We start from the raw sequence: 6,000 nt of genomic DNA on the forward strand, positions 1-6,000 counted from the left end.
TCTCCAGCTCACCTGCCACTGAACGCTGTGATCGGCTCCTGACGCTCACCCGTCAACGGCCACCACTGCCTTTCTTTTATGGCGCGTACTCCGGGCCAAAATTATATGGCGTTCCGACGGGGTCTTTAATATGACTTTGCTACATTCACTCATCTCAATGAACGTCTCACTCAACGTCTTAACCTTTTTTTTCTTCAGCTATGTATTCCATTCAATTTAAGACGCAGACGAGGCGTAGACGTGACGTAGATGTCACGCAGACGTCACGTAGACGTCACGTAAATCACGCGTGGCAGTGAAGTGTCCTCTCAGACGTTACGTGTCTTTCACGTGTAGCAGTGAAGTAATATTTATTTTTTCCGCTAACACGTAGTATAACACGCTGCTCAACACGGCTCAGTGCAGTGTGTCAGCGAATGCACAATTTACTTACTCTTCACTCATTGCTCTCAATGAACGTGACATTAGCGTCTGTCTTATGCCGTGACGTCTGCGTCTGTGACTTTATTTGAGTGTGTGAATTCTTGTTTAATCCCACAAAGACAATATGTGGGGAAACGTTTTTGATAGCCTTTAGGCCTATACATGTATATATATATTAAAAGAATGAAATGTTTAAATTTACATGGCTAGGCCCTATATATTGTTTAGTTATCAGCATATTTTTATTCCTAATGTTCAGCTTTAGATATTAGTTTTTGAACAGTTCATTTATTTAGCTTATTGTTCAATTACAGTTACGAAGGTTTTACTCAGTATAGCCGTCGCAAGGGCTGTGCAAGTGTGCGACCACACAGGGCATCGCGCAAAGTGAAGTGACCGCTGACTTGATGTAAAAAGCCAGTAGGCCCTAGTTAAAGTTTGTTTTTGTCCTTTAAAATACTATAATAATCATAAGACATAGACATAACTAAAAATGTGTACCGTGATGCTGTATTATTCTAGTAGCTACTTGTTCAAATTGTATTATCAACTTGCAATATTTTTCTTTGTGAGAAAGTGATTAATGGGCATATGTCACTCAGCGCGCCATCGCACTTCAGAGAGCTTTATTCGGGTCAATCAAATTTTGATATATATTATTTTTGGGGTTGTTATTGTGTTTTTATCAGGTATAATTTTTATGCAATTACTGGTATGTAAATTAGAATAGAATACGGTAATAGAATAGAATAGAATGTCTGATATCCGATAGTAGCCTACATGCAAAAACTGTTTTGTGTTTATAATAGTTCTAGTTAATGTCCTATATGCCTCGCTACTTTACTGTATAGTTCGTCGATTGTTTATTTCTTTAGGCATATTTCTTCGTCGCAAGGGCTGTGCAAGTGTGCGACCACACAGGGCATCGCGCAAAGTGAAGTAACCGCTAACTTGTTGTAAAAAGCCAGTAGTTAAAGTTTGTTTTTGTCCTTTAAAATACTAGTTAAAAGACATAGACATAGCTAAAAATGTGTACCGTGATGCTGTATTATTCTAGTAGGGGCCTACTTGTTCAAATTGTATCATCTAGTTGAATAACTTGCAATATTTTTCTTTGTGAGAAAGTGATTCATGGGCATATATGTCACTCAGCGGCATCGCACTTCACAGAGCTTTATTCGGGTCAATCAAATTCTGATTTTGTCTGCCTCTGAAACCATAGATATTAGACTACCGAAATCAGCGCTCATTGAAAAACGAAACGAAATTCATTTTTAAATAAAACATGCCTGACCCACTCCATGTCTTCAGACATATGCGCATCTTATGTATTACACATGCTGTTTTTTGTTTTGTTTTACTAATTAACATATGAAATAAAATAAAAATATTATAGGCTATTATTTAAACATAGCCTATTTAAACAGGCCACGTTTTCTTTAACCCATGGGGACAAAGTTGCCGGCGCATTCTTATGGACATTGTCCTTTATGGCAGCGGATATAACTCACAATACAATATACATTTTTAGCCATGCAGATGTAACATAAACACGCCTATATGTCTCCTTCCATTAAAAATAATGGCTATTGCAGTGCTGGGATATACATAAACTTACCAACATAAGTTTCATTCTTTTTGGAATTACTTTCATGAGAGGGGAAAAAAACTTTTAGAAGCATTACAGTGGTTAATGGAAACATTCATTGAACATCAGTTTCAAACTTCTTGAACCCAATGCTGTTAAACTGAATATACGATTTTTTTATATTATTGTTAAATATCCACATAAACAACAATTGTTCGTCAATATAGATCCCCTTTAATGTAGCTACCCCTGGGCCTCACACATCACAGTATTATAAGACTTAGGCTATTTTATCATGCAAACTGTCCTGCCCATGGCTGGCCCTGACCAATTTGTTGCCCTAGCCAAAATTTTACTTGGTGCACCATATATCAAGGTTTAGCACTAAAAGTTATTGCAATTGTGGAAAAACTTTATTTCTTATTGTTGTTGATTTATATGATGTCCAGTCCATTCTACCCCATCATTATATTTATGATATTATTACTTTTTAAAGACTGATGATAGTTAAACTATACAAAAATAGCACCTATGCCACATTACAGCCTAAACTCAAATAGCAAGAGTAATTGCATCTCATTCATGCAGAAACTATTGAGAAGTGTTTGTTTTCCAGTAGATGGCAGCAATCTTCCACTAAACTATACACAATTTTTTAAAAGAGCTAACGATGAGCTAATCTGAATACATTTTTAAGTAATGTTTCTGTATTACACATTTTTATGGCGTGTACCCCGGGCCAAAATTAAACATCCGTCCGACCGACCGATCGAACGTCTAACCGAACGTCTATCCGACCGTCTTGTCTGATGGAGCGGGTGACCCACGTGACGACCTGACGTGACGTCAACGTCTTGAAATTATGTCTTTTTTTTACCATTTATATATACAAGCTGATGTGTAAAGACTATACATTGACACTGCAGGCACTAAATACAGATATATACCTAAAATAATACTCAACCATTTCCTGCTGTCTTTAAAGATGTTGTAGGCTATTTTAAGTCTTTCTTAGTGATTAACTAAAAAAGCTTGTATATCATGACTTTCTCTGTTTTCCATGACAAAAGGAGCTAATGTTTCAAACTTTTAAACATCAGACTCACCTATTTTAACTGTACATCCATGCAGTGGGCTACTGTTAATTAATGTCTTTGTATTTTTCCATATTTTATGTATATGTACGTTAGGCTATATAATTTGCATGTAAACGTTAGCTCTTTTAAAAATTGTCAAACAGATTAATTTTATATTGTTTGTTATTGTTTTACTTGTAAGAGTTAAAAGTTATATGTTAACAAGTTTTAATTTGTAAAGGTTCAATGTAATGGGACCATGCTGTCATTAATTGTCCATTTACTTTTCATGGTAGTAACACATTGACCCCCTTCAGGGGTCGCCACAGCGAATCATCTGCCTCCATCTGTTCCTATCCTCTGTATCCTCTTCTCTTAGACCGACTACCTTCATGTCCTCCTTCACTACATCCATAAACCTCCTCTTTGGTCTTCTTCTTGACCTCCTGCCTGGCAGCTCTAACCTCAGCATCCTTTTACCAATAATAATAATAATAATAATAATAATAATAATAATTATTATTATTATTCACTATATATATCCAATATATTCACTCTCCACCCCCTGAACATGTCCAAACCATCTCAACCTGGCCTCTCTAACTTTGTCTCCAAAACATCACACATGTGCTGTCCCTCTGATGTACTCATTCCTGATCCTATCCATCCTCGTCACTCCCAAAGAGAACCTCAACATCTTCAGCTCTGCTACCTCTAGCTCTTCCTCCTGTCTTTTCCTCAGTGCAACTGTCTGAGTAACACATTAGGTTAAGATTATTCAATAAACACATTGTTTATTTTTACCATGATTTTGTCTCCTTCCTTCTGATATTTCAGACGATATTTCTGACAAAGTTTGCCTAACTATACCTATATATATACCTATATAATAACCTATCTTACTTGCTGTTTAAAAAAAATCAACTAAAAAAAAAAATAGTATAGGCTAATATTTAAACATAGACTAATTAAATAGGCATTTTCTTTAACCCATGACAATAACAAACAATGTAAAATGAATCTGTTTGACAATTTTTAAAAGAGCTAACGTTTACATGCAAATTATATAGCCTAACGTACATATACATAAAATATGGAAAAATACAAAGACATTAATTAACAGTAGCCCACTGCATGGATGTACAGTTAAAATAGGTGAGTCTGATGTTTAAAAGTTTGAAACATTAGCTCCTTTTGTCATGGAAAACAGAAAAAGTCATGATATACAAGCTTTTTCAGTTAATCACTAAGAAAGACTTAAAATAGCCTACAACATCTTTAAAGACAGCAGGAAATGGTTGAGTATTATTTTAGGTATATATCTGTATTTAGTGCCTGCAGTGTATAGTCTTTACACATGTATGTATCAATGTATAGTCTTTACACATCAGCTTGTATATATAAATGGTAAAAAAAAAGACATAATTTCAAGACGTTGACGTCACGTCAGGTCGTCACGTGGGTCACCCGCTCCATCAGACAAGACGGTCGGATAGACGTTCGGTTAGACGTTCGATCGGTAGGTCGGTCGTTATTTGGTACGTCGCTACAACGAATATGGTCCGGTCCGGTTAAGTCTTCACAACGTAACTGTGTTAACTGGGACCGGTCACCGGGGGGCGATCGAGGCCCAAAAGCTTCAGTTTCTGAGAGGGATACTGCAGGCTTGGTCACACCATGTGGCCATTATGGTCATAACCATACACTCGTAGCTCATGCATTGAATTTTCCTGCCCCCTCTACCTGTGCTGCCAGCTCAGATCTTTACCCTCTGTGCTCCCTGCACAACCACATGCTGACAGCACAGATTTTCAGACAAAGATCACAAATGTGTCTACAATGATATTTTTACTATGTGGGTTGCAGTTTTTTATCTAGGGAACTACTAACCACAGTGAATGCCGTTCCATTTAAATCGATAGCCTGAAATGAACCCACAATCTGCATTAGTGGCCAAGATGCTTCACTGTACTACCCTATGAAGAGACCCGAATAGTGCCAAAAGAATCACAAGATGTAAGAAATAGGCTTCAAAAAAGATATTTATTCAAGCGGATCTGCAAATATATATGGCTAAGAGAAATAAAAGCAGGTTATCAGTAAAACACAGTCTTAAAAACTAGAACTGTTGTGTACTAAAACAGTACAAACTCTCCTCTGCATATGAGGACAGAGTTTACTAACCTTGTTCAAATATGTAATACCATGGCTGCAGAATTTCTATTGCACATTTTCTTGTTATTAGTCTATAATTTTATTAAAATGTTGCTGTGTTTAAATGTTTTTATTTGGTATTACAGCAGAAGATCGATTGCAGATACACTTTTATGCAAACAAATCAAAAACATCTTCAATATGCCTGAAAAATAAAAAATAAAATAATGTAATAATAATTAATTATGAATATTAATTAGTAAAAAATAAAAAATAAACACACTCACAACTTCAACCCTATCCAGTGCTATCCAGAGGTAAAAGCAGCACTGTAAAAAATAAAAACGGAAAATGTACTGGTATTTTTCTGCCAGTACATTATCCAGTAATTTTACGGAAATTTCCGTTGACCCTTATAACACAAACTAATGCAATGTGTAAATCAGAAGTGGTAAAAATTTATACTCGAGTGAAAGTATATATACCTAAATAAAAAATTACTCCAGTAAAAATAGAAAGTCCTCCATTCAAACATCACTTGAGTAAAAGTACAAAAGTATCAGATTAAAAACGTACTCAAGTACCAAAAGTAAAAAGTAAATATTCAAATTAACTCAAGCGTGGAGAAGAAAATGCTACCCTAAATAAACCATGGCTATCAATCAGATTCAACTAATACATATATGATCCAGAATCAGATCCGGAGGCTGAAATAAATTGAACAGGAGAAGCAACAACCTGTCAACATTGTGTGTGTTT

This window comes from Pseudorasbora parva, chromosome 9 (assembly GCF_024679245.1).
Source record: "Pseudorasbora parva isolate DD20220531a chromosome 9, ASM2467924v1, whole genome shotgun sequence".
Taxonomy (NCBI): domain Eukaryota; kingdom Metazoa; phylum Chordata; class Actinopteri; order Cypriniformes; family Gobionidae; genus Pseudorasbora; species Pseudorasbora parva.